Below are 18,391 nucleotides of genomic sequence, written 5' to 3'. Positions count from 1 at the left end.
GAAAGAAGTGGAGGGCTGGCTAAGCTCTCTGCCATGTCAGCAGCATGTTGTAGAGATCAAAAAGCCTCGCGGCTGTCGCTCACTTAGTCGCACAGTGACCGCTGTGTGTTTGTGTTCGCGTCAGCTCATAACGCTTGACACTGAGCAGAACTCAAGCCTGGGCCAAAACAGACACAGGAGAAGAACCATGGCTATTTTGGGAAAGGAGATCCAGCGAGATCATGGCAACCTGCCATACTTTATGGATTTGATGTGAAGAGACGCTTTGTTTTTTTTGTTTTGTTTTGTTTTGTTTTGTTTTAATGGAGAATGCTGTTTTTGTTCCATCCTGTAGTGGCAAAGACATAGGACAGATGAGAACATTTGAAAAATGTCATATTTTCAAGTTAACCACAAGAGAGGCATGGTCTTTTTGATCGTGGTTATTATATTATAAAATTTCAAAAGGCATACTTTTCCTCTTTAGCTCATGTGAGGTTTCCTACTTACTGCATGTGCAAAGAGTGCTGAGCTATGTGAGTAAATCTTGCAAAGTTGATGTTTTTCTTCAATTCATAAAATGTATTTAGATTACATTTTCAAATTAAGTGTACTCTTTGATGTGCCACGGTAACTGAGTGGTTAGCACATCTGCCTCACAGTACAGAGGTACAGGGTTCGATTCTGCCTCTGGCCTTCCCATGTGAAGTTTTACTGTCCTCCCCGTGCCTGCGTGGATTTTCTCTGGGTACTCCAGTTTACAAAAACATGCATGGCAGGTTCATGGAACACTCTGAATCAGTGGTAGGGAACTCCGGCTCCTCAAGAGCCAAATGTTGCCTGTTTTAAGATAAGATAAGATATCCTTTATTTGTCCCACACTGGGGAAATTTACAGCCTACAGCAGCAAGAATGTGGGTAGAAAGAAGAAAAAACAAACAAACACCGTTCAATTAAGTGCAATATAAATACAAAATGGATAAATCGCAGTGCTATTTACAATTGTTTTTTACATCATTTAATTATTATTATTATTATTATTATTATTATTGCTATTATTTTTTATTCAGCAGCCTGACAGCAGTCGGTAGGAACGAGCGTCGGTATCTCTCCTTCTTGCTGCGCGGGTGTAACAGTCTCTGGCTGAAGGAGCTACCTAGTGCTGTCAGGGCGGGCTGGAGGGGTGGGAGGGACTGTCCATCATAGCTTTTAGCTTAGTTAGCATCCTTCTGTTGCCCACCTCCTCCAGAGTGTCAAGGGAGCAGCCCAGGACAGAACTGGCCTTCCTGACCAGTCGCTCCAGTCTCTTTCTGTCCCGGGCTGAGATGCTGCCTGACCAGCAGACAATGCCATAATGGGTGGCCGAGGCCACCACCGAGTTATAGAAAGTCTTAAGGAGCGACCTCAGTTTCCTGAGTAGGAAGAGTCGGCTCTGTCCTTTCCTAATCAGGGTGTCCGTATTTGTAGACCAGTATAGTTTGTTGTTCAGTAGAACACCTAGGTACTTGTAGGAGGTCACCCTCTCTATGTCCATACCCTGGATGTTCATCGGTGCTGGTGAGGACTGTTTCCTGCAGAAATCCACAACCTTTTCCTAGGGTTGATCTGGAGGAGATTCTGCTGGCACCAGTCCACAAAGTCCTTCGTCAGTCCCTCGTACTTCCGATCGTCCCCCTCTGTAATGAGGCCAACAATCGCAGAGTCATCGGAGAACTTCTGAAGGTGGCAGTTTGGAGTGGCGTGTCTGAAGTCCGAGGTGTAGAGGATGAACAGGAATGGAGCCAGAACAGTCCCCTGCGGCGCTCCAGTGCTGCAGAGAAGCCTGTCCGACTCACAGCTCTGCAACCTCACGTACTGCGGCCGATTTGTGAGGTAGTCTATGATCCATGCTGTGAGATGGTGGTCCACTCCGGCGTTCTGCAGTTTGCCTCCCAGTAAGTTGGGCTGGATGGTGTTGAAGGCGCTGGAGAAATCAAAGAACACGATTCTCACAGTGCTCCCAGCCTTCTCCAAGTGTGACAGCACTGAGTGGAGGAGGTAGATAATGGCGTCTTCCACGCCGATGCCAGGCTGATAGGCAAACTGCAGCGGGTCCAGTGCCGGGCTCACCAGCGGTCGAAGGTGGGCGAGGACGAGTCTCTCCAGCGTCTTCATCAGGTGAGACGTCAGTGCCACCGGTCTGTAGCTGTTCAGCTCCTTAGGGTGGGGGGTCTTGGGCACTGGGACCAGGCACGAAGTTTTCCACAGCTGTGGAGCTCTGCCCAGTTTCAGGCTCAGGTTGAACATGTGCTGGACAATGTCACACAGCTGGTCAGAGCAGGTCCTGAGGAGCCTGGAACTGATCTTGTCTGGACCTGCTGCCTTCCTCACATTCATCTTCCTCAGTTGGTTCCTCACCCGCTCTGTTGTGACGGACAGGCAGGAACCAGGTGACAGACTGGGTTGTTGAGAGCTGGTCGAAAGAGGAGGGGGAGGAGAAGAAGTCCTCAGTGAGAGTGGTTGCAGGTGGTGGTTGGGGGAAGGGACAGGCGACTGGTCGAAACAGTTGAAAAAACGGTTCAGTCCGAAGGATATATCCTTCCTTACTCCAACACACCTGATGCAATGGCTTTCGAGTAACCGCAGTCTCCTCCCCCTGCTCTAAATTGTCCCTAGGTGTAATTATGAGCACGAATGTTTGTTTGTTTGTCTTTGTGTGTGCCAAGTGATTGGCTGGCAACCGGTTCAGGGTGTCCCCGCCTACTGCCCGTAGAGAGCTGAGGTAGAAAAATCCACGATGCACTTAAACCGCTATAAGTGAACCGCGAAATAGCGAGGGATCACTGTACATGAAAGAAATTTCAAAAGAGAGGATAAAAAAAAATTGTTGACATGATATTTCTGAATTCAACCTCAGCTCAATTTACCATGCACTTCTAAGTGATCAGTTTTGATTTTCTGCCTACAGAGTCCCATTTTTATATCAGCGTGATTTGTCGTCCGCACCTCCGCTGTGTCACAAATTTTCAAGTGGTCGTTTTTACATGCAGTTTTACAGTCTACTGGCAAGACCGAATTTAGAGTTGCACGTGGTCAGTGTAGTACCACGTCGTGCCTCAACGTGCCGGGCAGCACTAAGCTTTTCTGAAAGGGATCAGTCGTATAATTCAGAGCAAGAAGAAGAGGCAGAGAAGGTGCCCAACTAAGATCTAGACATTGTTTTCACAAAGTAGCGAGAAACCTAGCCTGTGAATATTGTTGTATGTTCACTTTGTATGTTTTTTGTTTTTTGTGTGTTAGAGTAGTTGATTAAACTAAGGTTGATAATTGCCATGACATGGATGCTAACTTATGTTTAGTCTTGTGGACTGACAAAATGACATGGTTTGGCTGAACATCTCACGGATATATACAACGTCAAATTATTTTTTTATTCATTTTTAAGGGGAAGCCAAGTCAAAACATTTTGAATAGTTTTATTTGTCTGATTTCTTTTTTTATGTGAGTTTGTCCTTCGCACTGGTGAGAACAGAATACGAAAGTAAAGTAAGGCAGTAAATGTGACCGCACAGTTCAACACACTTCTTGCCATTTTATTTCCATAAAATGTGTTTAGACGCTCAGGCTGTGGCTTGTGGATCATGGTGAGAAGAGGTTGAATAATTGAGGCTTTTCGTGGGATCAACATGGTATGACTCCAATAAGGTCTTCGAACTCATGTCACCTCATTGAAATGAAGTCAGGCCTTATCTTATGGTACCAAGTCACAGAGAGATTGACAATTAAATGTGCTTGAAAGAATCTGCTACTTAGTTCTGGAAATGATGAATCCAGTTTACACCGCTCAGGTTATGAGATCATATGCATCTACACAGTAGGGATGAGTTTGTTGCAGAAACACCCCACCCCAGCCCCACCCCCACCAAACACACAAACACAGACACACACACACACACACACACACGCATACATCTGCATGTACACATTCTTGCATCAGGAGGCTAATTACTGGAGCTCATGCGTTACTGATACAATCTCTTATTTTTCTCCCCTTCCATGTCTAATGGCTATGACAGTAAATGAAGAATGCCTGGGGGGGCATTTTCATTGTGACACGTTTGAGAACGCTAGCAAACATGATGTGCATGTGAGCGCTCGTGAGCCTCTTTACGACACTTCAAAGTGCTGTCACAAATCACACACACACACACACATGCACTCAGACACGCACTGAAAGCTTGATAAGATCTGTTCAAATTCTCCATCAAAGTTCCGCCATTAGCTGTCATCTGTCACCACTGTGATGAGGCTCAGATGAGGCGGTTACATTTCGATCTAGATGCATATGATGATTATTTTATTATTATGTGGGGTTTTTTTTTTGTTTGTTTGTTGTTTTTTTTTTTTAAGGGTAGAATGGATTGTGATGGGACCAATGTAGTCCTGGCATCTCACAATGAAGCCTTCATTGTTGGTAAAGGAGTTCACAGCTGACTGCAATCTTGTTCTCCGCATCATCTGGTTGGAGCTCACAGATGCCTTTTACTTTGATTTAAAAAATATATATATACATAATGTGTATCATGTAAAATGGCTGGTTCATGTTTTCTTTGTTCCTATTACATTCCTTGGTAGGAGAACAACATTTTAGGTGCCCAACACTGTTGCAATGCACTCAAATGGTTCCACCGTTGTTGCCAACCGTCAAACAAAAAAAGATCATTGTTGCTGATGTTGTCATCTCAATCTGTTGAGCGGCACCAAATGTGTGCTTAACTTTCAGGATTTCAACTGACAATTCTGACCGCAGTCTCGTAACAAACACTCATTAACCCATATGCTGCAGTCGATGTAAATAAGTTTATATAACGCAACATACAATTTTACAAAAATTGTAAAAGTATTATTCCTGAATATTTATTTTACTTTCAACCACTCGACATGTTCAGTGGCATCAGCGCTATACATACACATATAGTTCTTATTTTTTCTTTGTATTTTTGCCCTCTATGGACAATAAAAGCGGGACTGTGCTATGACCAAAACATATACAGTATATAAATCTATATATTTATATATATATATATATAAAACATGAATTGGAATATTTCATATCACACAATTTCTTTTGCTTTGTCTTTGATTTAAAGATGACAATACGCAAAAATCTACAAAACTTGTAGAAATTGTAACACATGGGTCATCATTTTAGCATCAACTTCTTCTAATTGTGTGCAGTACTCTCAGTGTCTATTTGGTTTCTTTTTGCATCCATCTTATCCTCATTCTCACTCACTTGTTTCTTTTTACAATGACTCCTCTCCCCTCATTCATATCTATCTACCGTATCTATAGTCCGACAGATGCTGTCCCATTTGTACTCTCCCTCGTGACAGTCTTGCGAGGAAATGCTTAAGGATGCAGGAGGCTCAGCACTCATGGATCACACTGACATTTGGTCAGCATCAGCACATTATGAACTCAAGTTGCCTGACACCTCGCCATTGTTCCTCCATCTAAATATGAACAGTAAAGCTCATCCGACTCCCACGCTGACAGCACATTTGCTCTTATCACTCCTCTCCTTGATATGGGCACTTTTCCTTCTCTCTTTCCATTGGCCTCCCCAATTGGAACTCACTAAGATCTCCTAACAGCCCCCCAGCCCCCAAGCCCTCCTTTATGGTTCAGCCTGTTGTTAGGTCAACCACAGGGCAGGGGAAGAAAGCAAAGGGTAGGAGGAGCTACTTAGCGGAAGATGATCTTATCTCAAAGGCTCCTCAATGTTTTGTTGGAGGCACTTGGGGGCAGTCATGTTTGGCCCCGTTTCGGCCCAAGTGTCCATCTTGATGGTTCAGTGGCTGGATGTTCCTGTAATTGCACGGCCGTCGGGTTGATTCCAGCTCGAGCCCTTTATCTCGTAGTCATTACCGCCTCGGTCCTCAACTGCTTGTTACTGAAAACTGTCACTTGAGTGCAATAATCTTTGAATAGCGCTTGAAGAGGTCAGAAACTGCTGAACGTCGAAGGCGTCGTTAGGAACATTAGCTCAACTTTCATTTGACCTATGGAGTATATGCACATGGATTTCCACCGACATCAGTGCATCTGTTTGATTTGATTGGTTATGTAGAATAGAAAATGGAGATTGAAGTTGCGGGTCGGTGATGGATCGTGAACTCCTGCTCATATGACCAATTTCCCTTCTGTGTTGCTGTTTATAGAACACATTACCTCTGCTTTGGTTTTGAGTGTAGAAGTGGGTGCTTATGCGGTCATAACGAATCTTTCAGTGTATCGTGGTTGGAAGTACAGGGGAAAATTCGAGCAGGCTTTGGTTAATGGACTGTTTTTTCAAGCGCGACACCGATCTGCACATCTACTCCATGTCACCGTCAGAATTTCACACCCTCTACCAGCTTCTAATGAGACTGCTGAGGTCCCCGCCGACAGCATACCTTGAGAGAGTCGGGAGAGAGGGGAACGACGGCTGGGTGAAGTCGTGGCCGAGAGCAGTGTGGGGAAAAGGAGGAAGTGAACAGAAGAGGAGGCTTTGTGAGAGGAGAAGAAATTAACAGGACCCCAGGGATGGTCAGATCACAGCCACCGTCTCTGGAGAGCACTTACCAGAGGGACCCCCGGCCCGCCAACCCTCCCCCCACATGCTTGTTACGCAAGTCGGGGGCCACTCGGGGACTCCTAGGGCTACACTTCACAAATGTGGGGCTCAACTAAGTTCACCAAGCAAGCTGGTTAAAAGTCAGGTTGGATGGAAAGGAAGCTCACCGCAATTATGGCCTTCTTTTAAGCAGGACCGAAGCTGGGAAATTATAATAGGCTCAGATATGTTTAAGATCAATTTGGGAATAAATCCTCACAATGACGTGTTCTTATTCTCTGAGAACATTACAGTCAAAAGGCTACCTCCCATGTAGGGCGTTTTAGGGGACTGAAATGTCAAGCAGATCACTAGGGATGGGAGAATTGGCCAATAATATGCGTCCAGCTCAATGACACTGACACCTTCCATTGGCAGCACCATAAATTTGGGACTGCACTTTTTCAAAGGACAAGCATAGCATCACATTCAATAGCAGTGAAGAGAAAAACTCAATACAGCAAATGAGCTCATGCTGAGAGCGGGGCCGCACTTCCTCACTTTAGATTAGCAGAGAAAGAGGAAAGTCACATGATTGTGTTTGTACTCATTTATACACATTTGACACTGTGATGAGGGCGGACAGCTGCGGTGTAGTGTTATGAATGAAAACCTAGAGATGGTTATTCATCTTCACTAAGAGTCTTTGTAATGCTTGCATCCCTGCCACTCGTTCAAGATTGTTGCACAACAGACATGAAGATGAAATCCATCAAATCAACCGAGTGACAAATACCCGAATCTAACAGAAACCTAAACTGGACATACTGCATATTGTCATGTCCACTATAATAGGTGAACAGGAGCCAATTCTAGAATTTAATTTTCTTTTGGTTGTTGAAATGATTCATTTCTTGAATGTTAGATGGGCGGCCTGGTGGTCGACTGGTTAGTGCAGAGGTGCAGGGTTCGATTTCAGGCACCGGCCTTCCTCTGTGGTGTTTGCATGTTCTCCCCGTGCCTGTGTGGGTTTTCTCCAGGTACTCCGGTTTCCTCCCACATTCAAAAACATGCATGTCAGGTTAATGGAGCACTTTGAATTGGTAAATTGTCCCTCGGTGTGAGTGTGAGCGTGAATGGTTGTTTGTTTCTGTGTGCCCTGCAATTGGCTGGCAACCAGTTTAGGATGTCCCCCGCCTACTGCTCGAAGATAGCTGGGATAGGCTCCAGCACGCCCTTGTGAGGATAATTGGACGGATGTTTTCTTTCATGTTAATAAGAGAGAGGTAGACTTATCAAGGTCAAGGTCATCTTTATTGTCAAATATGCTTTATGTATGACATGCAGCATAGATGAAATTTCTCAATTTCACAATTAAATAGACAGAAGATACTATTTATGGTCACGGAGAGCTTCCTGACTTTTGTGCGGGCAACTCTCCGTGAGTCTGATGGGATAGGCACCAGCCCATCCCCACTACCCTGTTCAGGATAAGCGGTGTTGAAAATGGATGGACGGCTGGATTGACTAGTGAGTGTACATGAAATTGGTTCAATCTATCGAGCACATAATCCAATACAATTTCAACTTTCCACTGCATTTGACTGCAAAACTGCACAGCATAACCCATTTTGCCATTGAAACTAAAACCGCATCATTAAATAAATTCCAAGGTGCTATTTAAAAAAAAAAAAAATCAACAACCCAAATCAATTCGACTTCGTCTGTCACACTGTTTATTTTCCTAAGATGAAAACAGCAACAGAATCAAGCCCTACATGGCAGTGCTGACATGAAGCAGATGGCTGCAGGAGCCATATAGAAGGTGTTATCGCAGGCTGACAGTGAAGATCCGCGACTGAAACAACAGGGGCGGCGTGTTGGCATGAGGTAAAGCACCACCTTTTTTCAGTCTATACGCAGCATTGCGACTGTCTTGAGCTTTTTTGCATGGCGGGAGTTAGATTGAAACTTTGAATTCCATCCATCTACTCTCTATGTTGTTTATTCTGCTGATGGAGTTTGAGTCAATCTCAGCCAACAATGGCAAAAAGAACGTGGACTACCCCTGCATTATTCGCAACTCGATTACAAGGTACTGACATATTAAGACAGACAACCATTCACACTTTCAGTGAGTGGGGTGAGTTTTAGCTTGTAGTTTACCAAAGTTTGTCATTTTGGCAACAATCTTGTACAGACTTTGAAATTATTCTGTTACTGATTTTGCTTCCTCTTGCCCCTGGGAAGAGGAAACATTTTGCAAAGTAAACAATGCTCTAGCAGATCAACAAGTAACTGCCAACATTACATCAACCCCAAAAACAGCTTCACAAATCCGTTTCTTTTCATCACAATGCTGACTTAAATACATTTAAATTTGGATGTTTTATGGTGAGCCACAGAGACTGTTTAAGATAAGATAAGATATCCTTTATTTGTCCCACACTGGGGAAATGTACAGTCTACAGCAGCAGTTTGTTATGTACACATATATTCTCGCAAATCAGAAGTTAAGAACACCTACTATAACTACACTGGTATGCAGCCTACCTAAAGCTACTTTTTTCATAGGCCAGTACTTATATTTCCTCTGCTCTCATGGCCTCGGTTTCAGGCATCAAAATCACATGCCGGGAAAATGAAAAAGGAAAAAAAAAAGAACACCAGACGAAACAAGATTTCATGAACTGGTTGCCAGCCAATTGCAGGGCACGCATAGAAAAATAGCCATCTGAGCTCACACTCACACACCTAGGGACAATTTAGAATTTTAGAGCGTTCCATAAACCTGCCATGCATGTTTTTGGAATGTGGGAGGAAACCGGAGTATGTGGAGGAAGCCCATGCAGGCACGGGGAGAACTTACAAACTCTACACAGGAAGGAATCGAACGCTGCACCTCTGCACTGGGAAGCGGACATGCTAACCAGTGTACCACCATGCCGCCCTCTTCTTTGAGTAGCATAATGTCCACTCACTTAACTGCTCTCACGCTTCCCCTTCCGGTCCTGTGAGTCGAGTGATGCATTCGAAAATACTTGGAAATAACATTGCTCAGTAAAAACAACATGGCATGGCAAAAAAAGTTGATTTTGCATCATACAAATTTGTGAACTGTGGTTGGTTTTGACAATGAAGGTGAGTCATTCACCAGTGATAAATTATTCACGATTTTCTTTATCATTTACATTCCCCCTTCAGTTAACACTCATGCCCTATTTTCGTAGATAAGCACCTGTGTGCTCAGCCTAAAAAACCTCTTAATTTTCGTACCTGGTCAGGCCCCGCTTACTCCTCGAGAGGAATTACGGCATATTCTATTGCATGCCTCTGACACATCTGGCAATTTGATGAAAAGTAGACTCGATTTAAGACTTCCTAAAAGCAGGTCTAAATGGGGGTGCAGGTGGTGAAATATTTTTTTGGTAGATTTAATCAAGGTGCAGGCAGATGATTTGGTGCTGTGCAGATGTCTGTCGCAGATGTCATCATATGCCATTAATAAATATGACAAAACTGTGGAACAATACCTCTGACTCATTTTTAAATCAATCAATTGAACAGATTTCGGCCGAAATGAGTTTTCTCCGCAGGGTGTCCGGGCTCTCCCTCAGAGACACGGTGAGAAGCTCGGTCATCTGGGAGGGGCTCAGAGTCGAGCCCCTTCTCCTCCACGTCGAGAGGAGCCAGATGAGGTGGCTCGGGCATCTGATTAGGATGCCTCCTGAACGCCTCCCTGGTGAGGTGTTCCGGGCATGTCCTACCGACAGGAGGCCCCGGGGACGACCCAGGACACGCTGGAGAGACTATGTCACCCAGCTGACCTGGGAACATCTCGGGATCCCCCGGGAAGAGCTGCGAGAAGTGGCTGGGGAGAGGGAAGTCTGGGCTTCCCTGCTAAACCTACTGCTCCCGCGACCCGACCCCCGGAAGTGGTAGAAAATGGATGGATGGATGGATGGATGGATAATTGAACAGATTATTATCATGAACATCTTAAAAATATTTAAATATCAACCTCCTGACTGCATGTCGATGGGTGGGGTCACAAATGGACGTATAATCCATCGTGGTCACATGCGTGGCTGACTACATCATCCGGAAGGGGAGATCTTGCAGTATAACTGTGTAAATGCATTTTGAGAGTGCTCATGTCACGCATGAACCCCAATGAGTTAATTTCCACTTCTGTAATGTCAAGCATTGTATGTGCCTGAACCGCCTCAATTTTAAAGGAAATGAGGAAAGCCGAGTCGATTGACTGCATTCCATACCCCCTTCCACCTGTGCATGTTTCAAAAAATCCCAAAACGAAGAAAACTCCACCCATGTGTACAGTTAAGCGTGTATATATATATACATATATATACTGTATATTTTTCGAAATCTTACTGTATCTAGCATTAGTTGGTACACATCACACTTGATGTGTTGCCATGTGTGGTAACAGACAGGAAATAAACAAGCAAATGGAGTTCAATAGAGTTGTACCTGGAGCCTCGAGGAGATGCACACAAACGCGCACGCATGCACACACGCGCACACACACACACACACACACACACACACACACACACAAAGCAGAACATATCATAGCTGGCAAGCTAATACTGCCAAAGGGAAGCAAAAAACTAATAGCGGAGACATTAAGGAAATGATCCCCAGGCTGATGTGTTTTCTATTGATGGCGACTAAACACAATTGCTATATTTATCATACTCAGAGAAACAGAGCGAACGAGAACCCCCCACCCAACCCTCCATTGCCACTGCCGTCCCTCTCACTTGTCCCCAGGAGAGTGATGAGAGTTGCCTGCGGGAGGGAGAGCAGCTTAGTGTTTTGTGTGTGTGTGTGTGTGTGTGTGTGTGTGTGTGTGTGTGTGTGTGTGTGTGTGTGTGTGTGCGTGTGTATGCATGCGCGTCACCCATCATTGTGCTGCACTCTATGAACAGATGAAGTATGAGAAATTCAGATTGGACAGTGAGTTTTGGTCCTGGGTCTTCAGTGGGTAAATATTTCACGTATTTGAGCAGATTATGAAAACAGTTACCTTTATCTTCTACTACATCACCTCAAGAAATCCAAACCTCTACAGTGCAAAATAGTCCTTCACAATTGCTTTTTGCCAATATAAAAACTTAATAAAATAAATAAATTACACAATACTCACCAGAGATGATAATGCAGAAGCTCCTACCTGTCTGTGTAGGGTAACTTGTCCACTCATACATAACTACTCCGAAATCCCCCCCCCCCCAAAAAAAAACAAAAACAAAAAACAAAATAAACCACTCTGCAAAGCTGTGTTGGTTGAAATAGCCTCATAAAGTCATTTTTTCCTTGAAAAGTAGGCCTTGAAAGTGAATTTTCAATCATGGTCCCATGTCGTCCATCATAAACCAAGCTACGGCTGTGCACCCAGAGCTGAACCAATCACAAGCGATCGTCGCTGAACCAATGAGAGGATGTATAAACTCACTCGTCACAAAGCCTGTGGAATAGCTTTCCAGAGGGGAATCTATAACCTTGATTGGCTAAAAGAAGAACCAGTGATTTCAGTGGTGTGCATGTGGTCGATTACTGCACTTGAGGTGCCCAAGCTGTTGGACAAAATAAGACGCATCCAGCCATTCATTTTCTAATCCGCTTATCCTCATAGGGGTCACGGGCATGCTGGGCCCCATCCCAGCTGTCTTTGGGCAGTAGGCAGGGGACACCCTGAACTACTACACCATGATGCTTGCTGAAGTCTGAACCAACATTTCAAATTGTCATATGTAATGCAATAATTAAAAATGGTAAACAATTAATTATTCTTGACTTCTGATGTCAAAACTAGTTATCCATCAATTTGTTGTTCACTGTGTTTGTAATATGTGGAGGTGGTTAAACATTTATATGGTTTCAAATTTACAGTCATAACCGCCAGGCAAGGGAAATTATAACTACAATGTGGCCCACGACAAAAATGAGTTTGACACCCCTGATTTAGAGTGTTCCATTCGCCTGCCGTGCATGTTTTTGGAATGTGGGAGAATGGGGGAAGAACGGGTAGAACATGCCAACCCTACAGAGAAAGGCCAGAGCCGGGACCGAACCCTGCACCTCTGCACTGTGAGGCCGACACACTAACCAGTCGACCACCGGGCTGCCCCATGGCAATGCAACGAAGCATCAATCTGATTGGACAAAACAACAACATCAAAAAGACGAATTTGACCCACAAAGGACTGGAAGCCGCGCACCCAAGACACAAAGCCTTTGGTATAAAACGAGGACAAAAGCCAATTGGATTTTTTTTTTCCACTTTATATATGCAGGTCTGTATTTCTGATAGTGTTTGCAGCTGCAGAGAGGGCTTTGAAGGCCCTGACGGGAACACCAAGCTAATAAAAGTAACCTCTATACGATGTGTTGTGAGAACAGAAGACATCTGGTAGACTTACATTGTGTAATCAATTTTTTTCCTGATTGTAATTCTACCTTGAAACCATTTTTAAACCACAGGGTACACACACTGGTGACAGATCGAGACAAACACACATTCACACTCAGCTTCTCAGCTTTGGAGAAGTAAATTTCAATTATCTGTAAGATGAAATCATAGATTTATTTCTAAATTCATTATATGTGTATGAAGATTTTTGCTGAAAACATGTAAAGATTGAGAACTATGCAGTACTCCGTCGTGTGATTTTTTGGTGCGTGGGGTGGGGGGGGGGGGGGGGTGTATATAAAATGGTTCTGTCCATCTGCTCCTGACTGCAGAGTGCAAACATTTCAGACAGGGAATGGAGACTGAAACAGCAGGATGCCTAAAAATAAAAAGAAAGGAAAAAAAAGCTTGGAAAAGAGAAAGAGGAAAAGCATCACCAGTCACCTTTCCATGAGCAAAAAGAAACCACACCGCTTCACTTGACCTGGCAACACACCACACCGCCTCCTTTACTTTTCCTTATAGCAGGTGCGGGGCAGGATCAGCTGAATTTTGCAAGCCTGCAATGCACAGTTTCACCGTTGTTCTTCAAAATACGAAGCTTTCAAATGTATCGACAAAAAATCTATTTCCTGGTTTGAGCCAGAGAGACACAGCCACATGTATTTTATTTCACACTGTTGTCCTATTTATGAATGAAATACGATGACATCAGCGAGAGAAACAATTTCCCAGCCCTTTGATCAAATCCACCAAAACAGCGTTGCACGACCCGCACCACAATTTACACTTGAGGCGCTATTTTTGCGCCCATCACAATTCTTGCGCAATTGTAGTTCAATGGGACTGTGCCATTCAATGGAAGCGGCTCCCCACCACCCCCGCACTCACGAGTCAATGCATGGCCGTCCATTGATCGCTATCGGCATGTCTATGTAGTTTGGGGGCCATTTTTTAGGGGGTTGGGGGGTTGTACTTTTTTTTTTTTTTGTATCTGCAAGTAATAAAGAGTCAAAGTGGCAAAAAAGCAATGTTCCTCAAAATAAATGTAATGCATTTGTCAAAGGGATAGTCACCCCGAAATCAACCTTTTTTGGTTTGTTTCTTTCCTGACAAACTGGTTAAACAGGTGTCGGGTAGTCGGGTTTGCGAATATTTTTATATCTTCAGGTTAGTGATTTATAAGTACGGCATTCGGTTAGTTTATTTAGGATAGCTTGTCATAGGATACAAATTATTTCAGTCGTAGTTTGTCACTGCCGCTGTCAATCATAGCCGACCCAAAGATGTCGTCAAGGGGAGCAGCAGCTAGCTTTCTGAATGTCAGTCCTCTGTGTCCCACGGGAACAAGTCAAGTACCAAAGAGGGAAGGTGAGCAGCTGTGTAGAAAATTCATTATTATTGAGGAACAAAAATGAAAAAAAAAACTGTTCATAAAAAGGGCGCCATGGTGACTGAGTGGTTAGCACGTCGGTCTCACAGTGCAGAGGTGCAGGGTTCCTTTCCAGGCCTTGGCCTTCCTGTGTGGAGTTTGCATGTTCCCCCCGTGTCTGAGTGGGGTTTCTCCAGGTAGTCTGGTTTCCTCCTTCATTCCAAAAACATGCACCGTAGGTTTATTGATGACTCTAAATTGCCCCTCTGTGTGATTGTAAGCACGGACGGTTGTTTGTCTTTGTGAAAGTTTTGATTCCAACAAAGGAGGCTTTTTGTGAGTAGCCATCAGTGGATCTAAAGTGATACTTTTACTGTGCATCATTTGCAGCCTCATCTGTACTTTGTCATCCTTGTCTCTCAATCCTCAACCCCCTCCCCTCCCTACCCCACTGCCCTTTCCTGCTCTCCAATTAAACTTCAGCGGCAGGTTTCCATCAGCCGTCTGGTCATCTGCAGCAGAAAGCCTGTCAGGAAATTAACTCATCACGGGGTGACAGCTGCTAATTTCTCCCTCCTCCATGTCACACGAGTGGTCTGCTGCAGTTAATAACGAGACATCCTGCACTGATTAGGGAGATACACACAAGAGAGGGAGGGTGGAGAGAGATGCACACAAAACAGGTCACAATTACTCAGTCAGACGTGGAGAATATGAACTGTACAGATGAACACAGGCGCCCATATTTAGAACACGAGCATCAACAGAATTTGCCGGTGATGCGAGTGGAGGGCACAGACCCTGTTTCTCTCTCTCTCTCACTCGCTCTCTCTCTCTGTCTCTCTTCCCCTCCCTCTCTCAATGCCTTATGAAAGTATTAGCTCCTCTTGAACTTATTGACCTTTTCCCACATTTCTGGTTCCAAACACAAAGATATAAAATGTGATTTTTTTTTTTTGTCAAGAATCAACGACACCAAGTGGGACACAGTCGTGAAGTCCAACATCCATCCATCCATCTTCTACCGCTTATCCGGGGCCGGGTCGCGGGGGCAACAGCTTTAGCAGGGAAGCCCAGACTTCCCTCTCCCTAGCTACTTCTTCCAGCTCTCCCCGGGGGATCCCGTGGCGTTCCCAGGCCAGCTGGGTGACATAGTCTCTCCAGCGTGTCCTGGGTCTTCCTCGGGGTCTCCGCCCGGTGGGACGTGCCCGGAACACCTCACCAGGGAGGCGTTCAGGAGGCATCCGAATCAGATGCCCAAGCCACCTCATCTGGCTCCTCTCGATGTGGAGGAGAAGCGGCTCGACTCTGAGCCTCTCCCGGATGACCGAGCTTCTCACCTTAGCTCTAAAGGAGACACCCTGTGGAGAAAACTCATTTCGGCCGCTTGTATCCGTGATCTCGTTCTTTCGGTCACGACCCATAGCTCGTGACCATAGATGAGGGTTGGAACGTAGATCGACCGGTAAATTCAGAGCTTTGCCCTTTGGCCCAGCTCCTTCTTCACCACGACAGACCGATACAACGTCCGCATCACAGCAGACGCTGCACCGATCCGCCTGTCGATCTCTCGCTCCCTCCTGCCCTCACTCGTGAACAAGACCCCAAGATACTTAAACTCCTCCTCTTGGGGCAAGATCTCCTCCCCGACCCGGAGGGGGCACTCCACCCTTTTCCGACTGAGGACCATGGTTTCAGATTTGGAGATGCTGATTTTCATCTCAACCGCTTCACACTCGGCTGCGAAACGCTCCAGTGAGAGTTGGAGAGCCCTGATTGAAGGAGCCAACAGTACCACATCATCTGCAAAAAGCAGAGATGCAATACTGAGGCCACCAAAACGGACCCCCTCAACGCTTCGGCTGCGCCTAGAAATTCTGTCCATAAAGGTTATGAACAGAATCGGCGACAAAGGGCAGCCTTGGCGGAGTCCTACCCCCACTGGAAACGATTCCGACTTACTGCCGGCAATGCGAACCAAACTCTGACATCGGTGGTATAGTGACCGAACAGCCCGTATCAGGGGGTACCGTACCCCATACCCACGAAGCACCCCCCACAGAACTCCCAGAGGGACACGGTCAAACGCCTTCTCCAAGTCCACAAAACACATGTAGACTGGTTGGGCGAATTCCCACATACCCTCGAGGACCCTGCAAGGGTGTAGAGCTGGTCCACCGTTCCACGGCCGGGACGAAAACCACACTGCTCCTCCTCAATCTGAGGCTCAACTTCCTGACGGACCCTACTCTCTAGCACCCCTGAATCGACCTTACCAGTGAGGCTGAATAGTGTGATCCCTCTGTAGTTGGAACACACCCTCCGGTCCCCCTTTTTAAAAAGAGGGACTACCACCCCGGTCTGCCAATCCAGAGGCACTCTCCCCGTTGATCACGCGATGTTGCAGAGGCGTGTCAACCAGGACAGCCCCGCAACATCCAGAGCCTTGAGGAACTCCGGGCGGATCTCATCCACCCCTGGGGCCTTGCCACCGAGGAGCTTTTTAACCACATCGGTGACTTCAACCACAGAGATAGGAGAGCCCACCTCAGGGTCCTCAGACTCTGCTTCCTCCAAGGAAGGCGTGTTGGTGGAGTTGAGGAGGTCTTCGAAGTACTCTGCCCACCGGTTCACAACGTCCCGAGTCGAAGTCAGCAGCGCCCCATCCCCACTGTACTCAGTGTTAGTGGTGCACTGCTTCCCCCTCCTGAGACGTCGGATGGTGGACGGAATGGACAGAATTTCCTCGAAGCCGTCCGGAAGTCGGCTTCCATGGCCTCACCGAACTCTTCCCACGCTTGGGTTTTTGCCTCGGCGACCACCGAAGCTGCGTTCCGCTTGGCCAGTCGATACCCGTCAGCTGCCTCTGGGGTCCCACAGGCCATAAAGGCTCGATAGGACTCCTTCTTCAGCTTGACGGCATCCATTACTGCTGGTGTCCACCAGCGAGTACGGGGGTTGCTGCCACGACAGGCACCAACCACCTTACGTGCACAACTCAGATTGGCCGCCTCAACACTAGAGGCACGGAACATGGTCCATTCAGACTCAATGTCCCCCGCAACCCCATGGACATGGGAAAAGCTCTGCCGGAGGTGGGAGTTGAAACTCTTTCTGACAGGGGATTCCGCCGGACGCTCCCAACAAACCCTCACAATATGTTTGGGTCTGCCAGAACGGACCGGCATCTTCCCCCACCATCGGAGCCTACTCACCACCAGGTGGTGATCAGTTGACAGCTCCGCCCCTCTCTTCACCCGAGTGTCCAAAACATGCGTCCGTAAATCCGATGATACAACCACAAAGTCGATCATCGAACTGCGGCCTAGGGGTTCCTGGTGCCAAGTGCACAGATGGACATCCTTATGTTTGAACAAGGTGTTCGTTATGGACAATCTGTGACGAGCCCAGAAGTCCAATAACAAAACACCACTCGAGTTCTGATCGGGGGGGGCCGTTCCTCCCAATCACGCCCTTCCAGGTCTCGCTGTCGTTGCCCACGTGAGCATTGAAGTCCCCCAGTAGAACAAGGCAGTCCCCAGCAGGAGTACTCTCCAGCACACCCTCCAAGGACTCCAAAAAGGGTGGGTATGCTGAGCTGCTGTTTGGTGCTGTTGGTGCCCACCCGAAGGCGGAGGGAGGCAACCCTCTCGTCTACCGGTGTGAACCCCAATGTACAGGCACTGAGCCGGGGGGCAACGAGCATGCCCACACCTGCTCTGCGCCTCTCACCGTGAGCAACTCCAGAGTGGAAGAGAGCCCAACCCCTCTCGAGAGAACTGGTACCAGAACCCAGGCTGTGTGGAGGCAAGTCCGACTATATCCAGTCGGAACTTCTCTGCCTCACACACCAGCTCGGGCTCCTTCCCTGCCAGAGAGGTGACATTCCATGTCCCAAGAGCTAGCTTCTGCAGCCGAGGATCGGAACGCCAGGGTCCCCGCCTTTGGCTGCCGCCCAGCTCACATTGCACCCGACCCCTTTGACCCCTCCCATGGGTGGTGAGACCATGAGAAGGGGGACCCA

This window comes from Hippocampus guttulatus, chromosome 6 (assembly GCF_054856545.1).
Source record: "Hippocampus guttulatus isolate MCC_2025c chromosome 6, RoL_Hgut_1.0, whole genome shotgun sequence".
Lineage (NCBI taxonomy): Eukaryota > Metazoa > Chordata > Actinopteri > Syngnathiformes > Syngnathidae > Hippocampus > Hippocampus guttulatus.
This window is presented reverse-complemented; position numbering follows the sequence as displayed.